General features: G+C 41.0%; 1 non-coding gene across 1 annotated transcript; it reads left to right on the plus strand.

The window, feature by feature from the left end:
* Positions 1–442: 442 nt before the first annotated feature.
* LOC130460424 (small nucleolar RNA R71) lies at positions 443–549 on the plus strand. Its single transcript, XR_008920296.1, has one exon. It is a non-coding gene; the product is annotated as a small nucleolar RNA R71 (small nucleolar RNA).
* Positions 550–14,275: the final 13,726 nt, after the last annotated feature.

Consider the following 14,275-nt stretch of genomic DNA (forward strand, 5'->3'; position numbering starts at 1 on the left):
ATTGTATGAGTTGGATTACGGATTGTTCTGCTTGTAGACCTGGAATGCATTGCATTGTTCAATAGAGCTCCTACATTCCGGTGCATAATGACCTTGCATCCCACAACTATTACAGACATTGGCCAGCTGAGCACTCATTGTGGCGACACTAGCTTGTTGGGTGGCTTGGGAAGATGCGTTTTGCATATTATCCAGCTTGTGATGTAGGGCAGTTAGCTGAGCAGTAAGTTGTTCAATAGAGTTCATCTCATGCTTAACACCACGATCGGCAAAACCTCTAGGATTCCCATATTGGGCACTATGGATGGCTATCTCCTCAATCACCTCTAAAGCTCTAGGCACCTCCAGTTGCATAAATCTCCCACTAGCAGCTGAATCCAAAAGACACCTAGACTCATTACCCATACCATTATAGAACTGCTGAACCAGGAACCAGTCCTCCAAACCATGGTGTGGGCACTCTCTTTGCAAGTCCTTGAATCTTTCCCAAACCTAGAACAAACTCTCATCTGCTTGTTGAGAGATACCTAATATATGTCCCCTTAGACGAGCTGTCTTCTCAGGTGGGAAATATTAAACATAGAATGCAAGGGCCAAAGAATTCCAATCGGTGATTTTCATAGTTGCGCGGTTGAGACTATTAATCCATAGCTTTGCCTTCCCACTCAATGAAAATGGAAAGAGTATCTCCATAGTCTGCTCCGGTGTTAAATTCTTCTGCTTAATGGTGGCACAATACTGAATGAAAGACTGAATATGGAGATTAGGATCTTCACCCTTTTCCCCACCGAATTGGTGTCTCTCGATCATGTTTATCAGCTGGGGTTCGATCTTGAAATTCTCGACCGCAATGGAAGGCATGATTGCCTTGGGGAGCATAGACAGACTTGGTTTAGAGTAGTCTGTAAGCCTTGGCACAAGTGGGGGTGGCGGTGGTGGTGCTTGGTCACCCATCTCTAAATCTGTATGGGATAGATTGCTAATCAGATAGTCGAATTCAGAGTCAGAATAGTCTCTCAACTGTTTAACGAATCTACGCCGTCTACGAAAGGTCTGTTCAGGTTCAAGATCAAACGAAGTCAGATCGCTGGTATAAACAGTCCTGGGCATAAACAAGCAAAAACTAGAAAACAGTCGTGAGATCCGGTCTCAAGGAACGGGAGTCCCTTGAGAAGTAACAAACAATAATCTAGAAAAACAATTAATAACAGAAAATAAAACCGTTTCCCCGGCAACGGCGACAAAATTTTTACAGGCTAAATCGTACTCCTATCAAAGATAAACCTAACGTTCACCAACTAAAAATATAGCAAGGGAAGCAGGGATCGTATCCACAGGGAAACAGGCGTTCTTTCTACTATTAAATTACTAATCTAGACTATTGGTAACAAGAGTTTGGATTGGTTTGTGTATTAAACTAAAGCAAATTATCAAATCGGAAAATAACAATATTAAAGGAATCTAGGGCAACGGTTCACCATAAATGCAGACCAGGATTGGACAATGAACAATGACAATCAATTAACAATCATAACTAGGAAAACATGCATCTCTCGAATCTTATGAATTCCTTAGGATAGAACAACTAGCGGGCTCTCGCTACGTACTACAAATAATTCATATCTAATAGCCACAGACCAAAAACATCAGATTTATACCTCTCGGCGCATAATCCAAGGTTAATCAAACTCAAATCAAAATAGTCCGGCCGAACAGAATTGACGAGCAATAAATAATAAGCTATAGAAATTATAATCAATCAATCAATAATCAAGTCCACATATAATCCCAATCATGCATTCATGGATCCCCTAACCCTAGAAATTAAACTACTCACTCATGATAATAAATAACAAAGCAATTAACATAATGGAAAACATGATTAAAGCAACAAAATAAATTAAAGTAAGAAGCAATACCGAATTGAAGAACAAACAAATAATAAAGCTTGAAATTTTTACTTGGAATTAAAAACTAAGTATTTGAACAATTAGAGAGAAAACTAGAAATAACTAAGTATTAGAAATTAGAATAATAGAATGTCACTAAAAATATAAGGGGCTAGTATTTATAGTTTGCCCAAAATAGAGCCAAAATCGGAAATAAAAACTCGCGAAATACGCTGGAGGTTGGCGTCGCCCGATCGGGCGATGTGCTCGATAGTCGGCCCGATCGGGCGAAATTTCGCCCGATCGGGCGGTTGCAAAATGCCCAGAACAGCGCCCAGAATGACCGTCCGATCGGGCGCGTGTTGAAACTGCACGATCCTCTATCTTCAAAACGTCATATCTCCTTCGTTATTCGTTAAAATTAGGCGAGTGACCACTTGTTGGAAAGCTATTGACGTCTAAAATCCAACCCAATTGGAATTACTTCATTTGGAGTTGTAGAAATTGAGTTATGCTTAAAATAGTGGACTATAGTCATTTTTCTACTTCCTTCGTTATTCGCTTTGCTTCAAAACTCTTAAAGCTTAATGTTTGTGCTCTCGAAAGTACATAATATCTTGTATTGATTCAAATGAGTAGGAAATGCACAAAAATATGCTAATTCCTACAATGATGAACCTGAAACTACAAACACACTACAAGGAGCACATTAGTAATAAAAATCGCTCCGAAGAGCTCATTTGAGATCAAAAAGTACTAAGGGACGGGGGTAAAAACTCTATATAAAACACACATATCAAAAGTTAACCTAAGGCCGGTTTGTCCAAGAAATTAACTTTGTTAAGCGTGATGTAACTTTTCATTTTGTTGGATTTAGCATGTGAGGTGATGAAAGAAATAAACAAGTAAAGCAACATCACAAGAAATAAAGGAATTATTGAAAGTGCGTACAAAGCCACATCATCCCCAAAGTGAGATGAGTAAAGAGTGCGGAATTGAAATAGCAATAGTAAAGGTACGATATTGAAATGCAATATTGAAATGCGTTATTGAAAGGTGCGATATTGAAATGCGTTATTAAAAGGTGCGATATTGAAATTGCGGTATTAAAAGGTGCGATATTGAAATTGCAGTATTGAAATTGAATTATTGTATTTGAGATCCGAACGCCAAACAACTACTTAATAATAAGTGCGTCCGACACGGATTCAAGTCTAAAAATTGCAACTTTAGGACAAGTTTCTCATCCAAAAGTGTCTTAGATTTTAGTTGTAGAAATTGAACTTGAAACATTGAATCTTGAATATTGAACTTGAATATTGAACTTAGGAGTCTTGAATCTCAAAGATTAGACCTTTTAATGTTAAAATGGTTTCACCTTTGATATGCTCCATAACTTGAAAATGATTCTAGTTTAAGGAAGTGATTACAAACAACCTTAAACATCATAGAATCTTGAAAATGAAACTTGTATTTGGACATTGAAATGAGGAGTCTTGAATCTCAAAGATTAGACCTTTGAATGTTAAAAAGGCCTCACCTTTAATATGCTCCATAACTTGAAAATGATTCTAGTTTAAGGAAGTGATTACAAACAACCTTAAACATAATGGAATCCATAACTTTGTACTTGAATCATAGAAAGTGTTGATTTTGTAAAAATACGTGATTGTTGTAAGTGACACTTTTGAGAGCAAAAGTGTCAACTTTACTAATCATTTTTGAAGAAAGATTGAATCTTGTATGGCATAATCAAAATGGAGTTTTTGGACAATCATTTGGAGAGGGTTTCAAGTATGAAACCTCCCCAAAGATGACACCTTTGTATGGTTTTCCTAGTTACCCAAAGGCATGAACCCTAAATGGTAACATCATTGGATTTTGTATTAGAAATGTAGAAGAATAGAATACATGGTAGATTTGAGTAGGGATTCGGAATTACCGAGTTAGGGTTAGGTTGGATTTCCTATTAGAACTCCCAATTTCTTGAATATTAGAAATTGTATAGGAATTTGAAGATTGAAAATTGATTTTTGTATTTTGATTTTGAGATTGAATTTCGAAATTACGACGTTCTGTTTCTGATATGGTGACCTAAAATGCTTGGAAATCAAGGTTTAAATAGAAAATTAGATGGCTTAACGCCAAATGCTAGCATTAGAAATTGTATAGGAATTTGAAGATTGAAAATTGATTTTTGTATTTTGATTTTGAGATTGAATTTCGAAATTACGACATTCTGTTTCTGATTTGGTGACCTAAAATGCTTGGAAATCAGGGTTTAAATAGAAAATTAGATGGCTTAACGCCAAATGCCAGCTGCGCCCAGCGCAGAGTCCGACGTTTAGCGGCGCTGACGTGGCACAGGAAACGCCAAAGCAAGGACGATGACACCGTCCGTACATTTGGCTTTTGTGAACGTACCTTTGTACAAAATGTACGAAATTTGGCACGTAGTATTTTCTTATTGATTAAGGCTTTGATTTTGCGATTAAAAACTAGTCGTTTTCGGGTTTTTGAATTCGGTTTTACGGGACAAGGCCCCACTTGCTCGGTTTTGTGGGTCGGCGCCCGAATTTTCGATTGCTTAGTGTCATTTTAACTGGAAAAGGTCTTGTAAAGACAATGGAGGGGTATATTGGGTGAGATTGTGTTTGGATTTTGAAATTGATTTTTGGAACATGAATTTTGTACCGAGTTTCGTAATGGGAACGGGCTAGGGAATTGGACTTTGGAATATATTTTAGCAATCGGGACTTCCGCACGGAGTTGTACCAACCACCTAACAAGGATAATAGTATCGTCATCATCCCATAGGGGAGACACGATTTAGGTGTCTACAGACGTCATCCGTATTAATGATGCTTCCATGAGTTCTTCTGTGTCGTCGAGGTTTTCGCTTAGTTCTACGTCGTTCTGTTCTAGCGTCAATAGGCCGTATCTGACACTGGGCAGTTTCACTTCTAGGGGTAGTACGGCTTCACACCCGTAGACGAGTGAGAAGGGCATCTGCCCCGTCGTCGTCCTAGGCGTCGACCTATTGGCCCATAGGATGGAGGAAAGCTCTTCTGCCCACCTCCCTTTCTTTTCATTTCGTTGCTTCTTCAATGACCCGATGCTTGTTTTGTTGCTGGACTCAGCTTATCCGTTCGCTTGAGGGTACCTCGGCGTCGATGTCCTTAGCTCGATGTTCCACGTTTTGCAGAAAGCTCTTGTCTTGTCACTTATGAATTGGCATGTATTGTCGTACACGATTTCGGATGGTACACCAAACCTGCATATTATGTTAGTCCAAATAAACGAGCATACTTCTTTGTCCCTTACTTGCTTGAACGCGCCTGCTTCTATCCACTTGGAAAAGTAGTCGGTTAGTGATAACATAAAAACCTTTTGTCTTGGGGCGATGGGCAATTTTCCAACGATGTCCATCCCCCACTTCATGAAAGGCCAAGGTTTCAAAGTGGGATGTAGTAATTCGGATGGTTTATGTGTCATACATGCGTGCCTTTGCAATTTATCGCACTTGGCGATGTACCTCATAGCATCGTTGAACATTGTCGGCCAGTAATACCCGTTCCTTTTAATCCTGGTTGATAAGCTTTGACAGCCTTCGTGTCCTCCGCATTCTTCTTCGTGGTATTGTTGGAGTAGTCATTCCCATTCTTCTATGTCTGCGCATCTCATCAACGTCCCGTCGGCTGACCTTTTGAACAAGACACCCTGTACAATAGAATATCGTGAAGCTCTAAAGAGTATTTTTCTGGCTTCGAGTTTGTCTTCAGGAAGGGTTTCATGGAGGAGATAGTCGAGGATGGGTTTTGTCCAACTTTCTATGTTTGTGCTAGTTAGGATAAGTTGTTTGTCTGTCGCGTTATCTTTTTTGATGGCAGGCGACAACAAGTGTACTAGGGGTATGGTTGAGAAAGGTGATTTTTTTAGTGCGGATCCTAAGTTTGCGAGTGCGTCGGCTTGTGTGTTTTGGTCTCTTGGTACTTGTTTTATGGGAAATGTTGAATTTTTTGGTTATTTTTCTTTTCTTTTTCGAGGTATAGGGTCATTTTGAGGTCTTTGGCTTCATATTCTCCATTGATTTGGTTGACGATCATTTGGGAATCGCTGAAAATGTTGAGGCCAGTTGCTCCTAGCTCGTCTGCCAGTGTCATTCCAGCAATCAAAGCGTCGTACTCTGCCCGTTGTTTGTTTCCCTAAAGAAGCAGCTGATGGCCTGCGCTATCATGTCCCCTTGTGGCGATTTCAGCACGACGCATAATCCTGTTCCTCGAAAGTTGGAAGATCCGTCGACGAAGAGTGTCCACATTCCACCTTTGCTTACGTTGTTGATGTGTTTTACATCGTCGTCTGCTACTTTCTCCAAGTCGGGGCAGAAGTTAGCCACGAAATCAGCTAGGGCCTGCGACTTCACCGCCATCCTTGGTTGGTATTTGATGTCGAATCCTCCTAGTGCCATTGTCCATTTTTCCATGCGACCTGTAAGTTCTAGCCTACGCATCACAGACTTGATAGGATAGTTAGTCATCACCATTATTTGGTGAGTTTTGAAATATTGCCTTAGCTTTTTGGTAGTAGTGACGAGTGCTAAAACTAGTTTTTCTAGGGAGGAGTACCTGGTCTCTTCTTCTAGCAGAGACTTACTGGTGTAGTAAATGGGTAGTTGTTGCGTCTCGTCTTCTCGTGCTAGAACAACGATGACTGTTACTGGACTGATGGCGAGGTAAAGTTGCAAGACTTCACCTTCTTTGGGCTTGGACAGGAGGGGTGGCGATATCAAGTATTTTTTAAGGTTTTGCAAAGCTTCTTCGTGGTCGTCAGACCAATCAAATCCCTTATTTTTTTTCGCAAGACGTCGTAGAATAAACGACACTTGTCTGGCGACCTCGAAATAAAGCGGTTCAATGTTGCCACTCTTCATGTCAAGCGATGTACCTCTTTTATGTTTCTGGGTGATTGGATGTTGATGATCGCTCGCACTTGGTCTGGGCTTGCCTCGATTCCTCGTTGGGTGACGATGTAGTCCAAGAACTTTCCTGCAGACACTCCAAAGGAACATTTAGTTGGGTTTAGTTTCATACCATATTTCCTTAGTATTTCAAAGGATTGTCGCAAGTGTTCGTGATCGTCTTCTTTCTTCGATTTCACTAACATGTCGTCGATGTACACCTCCATCGTGTCTCCGAGCTGATCCTTGAACTTCTTGTTGACTAGTCGTTGGTACGTCGCACCTGCATTTTTAAGACCAAAAGGCATGACTTTATAACAATAAATTCCTATATCTGTTACAAAAGCTATTTTTTCTTGATTCTCTGGGTGCATGATGATCTGGTTGTATCCGGAGTAGGCGTCCATGAATGTCAGCATCTCGTGGCCGGCGGTGGCTTCGACCATGGCGTTGATATGCGGCAGTGGGTACGGATCTTTAGGGAAGGCTTTGTTGATATCTGTAAAATCTATATAGACCCTCCATTTCCCATTCTTTTTGCTGATGACGACTACGTTTCCTAACCAATCTGGATACTTGACTTCTCTTATCTTTCTTGACTCGATTAACTTTTGGACCTCTTCATCTATAATTTTAATTTGTTTATCTCATATGTGAATTTTCGTCGCTTCTGCTTAATTCCAGTTGTGGTCGACATTAAGCTTATGGGTGATGACGTCCGGGCAAATTCCTGTCGTATCTTCATGTGACCAAGCAAAGCAGTCCAAGTTTTCTCTAAGGAATGCCACGATCTGACTTCTTATGTTGTTAGGCAGTGACGCTCCGATCTGTACGACTTGGTCTGGCTTCGTGGGGTCCAATACAATTTCATCAATCTGTTGGTCGTCTGGTTCAACTGTTGTCGACCCTTGCTGTAATTGCTAGATGGATGCTTTGGAGGGTTTTATGCGGTTTCGTAGCAGCGTTTGGCATCTCGTTGCTGTCCTTTGGTTTCCATGACCCCCCCATTTGGTCGAAAACTTATTGAATGATGGTATGTGGATGGTACTGCTTTGATTTTGTGGCCTACCTAGGATGACGTTGTATGTTGATGGGCAGTCGACGACGTTGAATTTGGTCATCATGTTGACGCCTTCTGCATATGTGGGTAGTGATATTTCTCCGACTGTTAGCAGAGATTCTCCACTGAACCCTACCAGAACCGTCGACCTTTTGATTATGTTCTTCTCCTCGAGCCCCATCTCCTGTAGGGCCTCCAGGAGCAATATATTTGATGAACTTTCGTTGTCGATCAGTATCCTTTTTATCAGGGTGTTGCTGATTAGGAGTGATATTACCAGTCCATCATGGTGCTCCTGATGTGCGTCTACTGAATCTGAGTCGTCGAAGGTAATTGATATCGCTGCAAGAGATTTGTCCAGTGCGATTTTTTCCTCCGTTTGCCCCTATTTGACGGCTCCAGATTCTCCCATGTTGATATGTTTAGCTGCAGAAGAGGTTAGTCCACAAATATCTGATCTAGAAGAAATAACGTTTACCACTTTATTATATTTTGGCGGGGCCGGTCGGTCGCTGTTGGACGCTGGGTTGGGTTGGCTAGTTTTCTCTTTGTTGTACGTCTCCTTCCCTTTGTTGCTTAGCATCTCCTGCAGGTGTCCTCATTTCAGAAGATACGCAACCTCCTTTTTAAGGGAGATGTAATCCTCGGTTTTGTGGTCATTGTCTCGATGGAACTCACACCATTTGCTCATGTCCTTCATGGAATCCGGTATATCTCTCCTTCTGGTTCATCTGAGGGCTCCACCTACATTTTGAAGGGTGTAGACGACGCCTCCGATATCGACGTGGAAGCCATACTCGGAGATGTCAGGATGGTCGGCCCATTCATTCCTACAACCATTGTTAGTATCACTATATTGATTGACATTTTGCACCTGGTTTTGGCGATTGTATGGTTGGTGTCGCCAACTGTTCTTCCCTGGGGTGTACGATCGTCTGTCGCTGTCTCCCTTACTGGTCGTGGCACCGTCGTCCGGGTTTCATCATCCTCCTCGAGGCGCATTTGAGCACAGGCTCTGGATGTGACCTCTTCGAACGTCGCACAAGGATATTTGGTGATTTCCCGGTACAACTCCGAATTATGGATGAGGCCTCATTTGAAGGCTTCGATAGCTGTCTTGACATCACAGTTTTTTATACTAATTTTTAACATTTGAAACAGTTAAAGTAATCGCATACCGATTCGGTGGGAGCTTGGACCAACCGATAAAGATCACTCGTTTGTTTCTCTAGCTGGAGAATTGCTGGTAGAAAGCATTGATCAGGTCAGCGAGACAAGATATGTATCCAGGTGCGATGTTCATGAGCCATTCTAATGCTTCTCCGTCGAGGGTGCCTCCAAAGGATTTGCACATGACAGGTTCGATCAGGTCCCATGGGATGCCGATCTGCCACATCCCCTGCTTGTAGATGTTGATGTGCCGGTAGGGGTCAGACGTTCCGTCATAAAGGTCCAGATAAGGAGCCTCAGATGGTGCAGGGCTGTCATTCTGGCGATCTCTTCGCAAAAAGGTGATGCGGCATGCCCGTTGTTCGGCTCTGTCTCCACTGGTGTGGGTGCTCCAGGTAGCTTGATCATCAGCTTCAGCATCAACGAGCACTGCTTCTCCATTTTGTTCAGGCGACGGGCCACGGGGTTGGGCGTCGCGCCATCTGGCTCTTCCATGTCCTCGTCCTCGGACAGGATCAGCTCTTCCTCGTTGTGGAGTTCGAAAGTCAATTGCTTGCCTTTTGCGCTGGTTTTCAAACACGACTGGTACTTGTAGCTTTTTGCAGATTCTAGCTCTTTTTGGAGATTTTCCACATAAGACTTGGAGGACTTCAGATGCGAGTTGCTCGTTCTGGGCGGTGACACGGGCGTTTTCGGCCTTCTGGTGGGCTAGTTCTGCCTCGGCCTTAGGCTGCCTGGATCTCGGCAAGTGTCATATCTCCAGGAAGACTTTTTAAGAGGGATGTTTTTTGAAGGAATTTTTCTGCGGGAAACCTATTTAATGTCCCCACAGACGGCGCCAAACTGTTTATGCCAAATTTCGTCTAAGGGGGGCGACACTTGGCTTGGGTCGACACTAAGTAAATAAATACAGAAAGAAATAAAGGAGAGACGACACAAGGAGATGTTGACGCGGAAAACCCAGGAATAGGGAGAAAAACCGCGGGTAGCTATGAGGCTACCAATCGACTAATATCCCTATTAATCTATGTAAAAGAAAATGTTTTGCGATAATAATAGAGGTACAATAATTGCTTGATGATGGCTAAAACTAAGTAATAATAATGCTATATTGTTGTATGGCTTGAATGCTTGAGTGAACGTGCCTTCAACTTCGTCCTGCTTTGCCTTTTATAATCCATGCTCAAAGGTCGAGTTAGTTAGGAAGATCCCGGATAACCAGGAAGTCGTTGCCCTTAGTCTTTCCACGTCTCCTACTTATTCGTTTCTACTCAACGGACCTTATATCATCCTGCTGACTTGTTCAAAGGTCATGACGGCCCTGGGCTTAAGGCAATGGCCCGTGATCTTGACCTAATTCTTAGTCGCCTTCAAGCTAACGTCTGTCGCCTGGACTTACTCTTGACACGTTCTGTCGACACGTCCCCAACCTGTAGACACGATGGTACCTAGCGACACGATATGATCAAACGACAAAGCAGTTACGTCGTTAGTATAAAAAGTGGGATAACAGTACTCAAGACCTGAAATTGAATCCAATTAACATTATTTATCGTTTTACCCTTTGAAACTCTTAGTACAATTTTTTTAAAAAAAACCAAAACAAAAAAAAAACAAAAAAACAAAAAAAAAACAACTTTTTCTCACTATTAAAATGGAAAGGATACTTCACCTTGGTTTTGATGAAAAATTAAGTACGTAAATTAAAAGAAAATCGAATGAGTAAATATATACTCCCTCCTTTAATTTCTACGTACACAATTAATGTGCATTACTACAGGCAATTTAGCTCATTGATCGACATTACAGCAGGATAATTTATTTATTTTTACTGCGGGGAGCTTCCTCCTCCTTCGACGAGTAGACTAATTACCCGCGCGAGTTCGCAAGGGTGCCTCGATGGACAATATCTCTCTCAGCTAAGTTTTTTCCAAACTCAATGCTCGAACCTAAGACCTTGGTTAAGGAGAAAGAGACCCTTAGCCACCCACGTCAACCTCAGTTGGTTATGGAGTACTTAACTTTAAAAGTAACATAAAATGTTAGGATAGGAGTACAATACATGGAGTATCATCTTGCTTTTATTTTCTTAATTAAAAGTAAAATACATGGAGTAACATAAAAGTACAATGCCAGTGGGTCACCGCCTCACAAGGTTCGTATATTAGGACGATTGTGTTTAGTTGGCTGGGTTGAGCGTGTCAGGTGTACCATGGTGGTTTTTCCCGTGTTGGGTGGGGTGGGTTGAAGTGGGCATGATGAAGGAAATATGTCCTTCACCCAAGGTGCATTAAGTCTAATACCAAGGTTCAGATTAATTGCGAACAATTAATTCAGTAAGATCAAGTGATCGGAACAGCTAGCTGGAGCAATGCTTCCGATCAGTGAGTTCTAATGGATATTAAGCTCACAACTTACTCTTGACTGAACCTATAAGGTCACACCAATGGCATGTAACAGATCACCGGATTAAATGAATCGGAAATTCATTTAATAGCTTTTCGGGAATTAGTTTTGGAAAACGTATTATACGATACGACCTTGAGTCGGAATCGTATATCGTATCGCGAATATTCGTAAGCTGGGCGAAATGAATAATCGTATCGTATGACGGTGATTCGTCGTATACGATACGATAGATAATAGCCGTAAGGCGTTATTCGCAAATACGAGGCGCATCGGAGCTGCCGGCCCGTCGAGCCAAGCGCGCAAGCGTGCAAGGCCCAATGAGCCAGCGAGCTAGTGAGCAAGCAAGCAAGCAAGCCCGAGGCGTGGCACAAGCGCGCAAAAGCAACAGCATCGTATCAGCGAGCATGCAAGGCCCACGGCCCAGCTGCTCGGCTGCGCGCGTTGTGGGCTTTGGCCTGCAGCTTTGTGGCTAGGCGCGGGTGTGTGGCCGTGTGCAAAGTGTGGCCGGTCAAGGCCCTTAGTCTTGGCCGGTTACACTAAAATAATAATTAGGTTATTATATTTTTGCACATAATCCAACATTCAGTTTTCCATCTATCCTAAACCTAATTCCTAAGTTACGTTCTTCAGTTTTTCTCTCTCTGTGAAAAACTGTTCATCCCGAAAAGCAAAAATCTTGTGTGTTGTCTAAGCTACAATAACCAAGACAGATCTGAACGTGTCGGTGAACCAAGTAGAGGAACGGAAAGTCGAGTTCTATTTTCGTGTTCGTTGATACAATACTCGGGAAAACACGCTTCGAATGTAAGTTTGCTTAAACTGTGCTTTATACATGTTTCCTGGCTTTGGGGATGTTCCGCACATGTTATGTATGTTTAACTATATTCCCCTACATGTTTCCTGGCTTTGGGGATGTTCCGCACATGTTATGTATGTTTAACTATATTCCTGGCTTTATACATGTTTTTTAGCATGAATTATTGTTTTTGCTGTTTGTCGAATTTTCTTATATTTTTCGGAATTTTCGAATGTTTCTGGATTATTGGATTTATCGCAGGAAGCAGTTCTGAATTCAAAAATTCTTGAAATTTCGATTTTTCTGACCCTTTTCTGTTTACCGATTTTCTAAGATCAACTCATGAGAATGGAATTGCAAAAACAGGCCTCGAAGTATGTGTTTTTGGGCGTTTTTGTTAATTTTCGAGTTAAAATTAATAAATTCGGAAAGTTTTTCAATTAATTTGTCGTTTTAAACTATTCGGAATTGATTGAACTTTTGACAAAATGTTGTTGGGTATATTATTTATTTATGGTAAAATTTTCAGCCGTTTTTGATAAGTATAAACCCTTATAATGCTTTCCCCAAATTTGTAAATTTTAGATCGCTAATTGATTTTTTAAATTTTTTGGGTATAGAAATTTGGTTAATTGGGAAAGTGAATATAATTTCATGGTCAGTGGCAAATTTTAAAAATTATTGGATTAAAATTTTGAATAGTTTCGTTAATTTTAATCGACACTTAAACCAAATTCGTAAAAATCTGAAATTTAAATGTTTAGAACGATTTAATGTTTTAGATTTGATTATTTAAAATTTCAAATTTTCAGTTGAAATCGTTCGTTCTTAAAATTTGAATAATGTTAGCCTTGATTTAATATTTTAACGAAATTGAAATTGTTGTTAAATTAATTAAATCGTAAAAATGTTATTTTTCGAAAATAAAAATCGTAAATTTTTATGGAAAATAACTTAATGCAAACGTTCGTGAAATTATTTTTTTTAAATTAAGTTGGTCCATAGGCACGAACCAATGGCACGAACTCGAGGTGGGGTGGACGTGTGGCTGGTCAAGCCATGCGGACTGCCACGCCTGTGCCGAGTCGCAGCAATAACGACGCGTGCTGGGCGAGGAAAGGGCGAGCAAGGCAGGCGCCTTGGCTTGCGATAGCTGCGAGCAAGCAAGGCAGCCTTGCCTTGCGCAACGTCGAGCACAGCAGGCACACAGGGGAAGCATGGCTACGGGTACGTGGGCTCTGGCTGTGGGGCATGGGCATTTCTCGTGTGCCTCGTAGGCCACAGCATGCATTGCTGGGCTGGGCGCAAGCCTAGGCCGCATTGCACTCGAGCAAAAAAAATAAAAATTCGTTGGGCTTGACTTTTATGTTTGCATTAAATTTGGCTGGGATAATTAATAATTATTTTATTTTACTTGGGCCGGGCCGTGAGTTTAATTTAATTTTTTAATAATTAATTATCCGGAATAATTATTGGTTTGAGTGGGAGCCTCTAAATGAAATTAAAAATGAAATAATTATTTTAATTATTTTCGTAGGTCGCATTTTTTTAATTAAATTCCATTTTAATTAGAATAAAGTCTAAGGATTAATAATTGGAAATTGGGTAATTATTAATCCAACCTTTGCCCGGTTTCTTTAATTAAGCCTACCTATGCGATATTTCTAAATAATCCAACCTTTATGTCCCAACTACTATTATTAAGCCTGGATGACCGGTTACCTGCTACAAAGTCAAGGAAAATTTGTAATTATTAATCCAACCTTTGCCCGACTTTCTTTAATTAAGCCTACCTATGCGATATTTCTAAATAATCCAACCTTTATGACCCAACTACTATTATTAAGCCTGGATGACCGGTTACCTGCTACAAAGTCAACGTTCAAAACGTTGACAACCTAAAGTTGGTTTCCCTCCTAAAATATTGGACATGTCATCATCACTTGCCACCTAAACAAGGATTTCATTTTTTTTTTCAAAAAACCGTTAACCCT

Source organism: Spinacia oleracea, chromosome 4 (assembly GCF_020520425.1).
Source record: "Spinacia oleracea cultivar Varoflay chromosome 4, BTI_SOV_V1, whole genome shotgun sequence".
In the NCBI taxonomy this organism is placed as follows: Eukaryota; Viridiplantae; Streptophyta; class Magnoliopsida; order Caryophyllales; family Amaranthaceae; genus Spinacia; species Spinacia oleracea.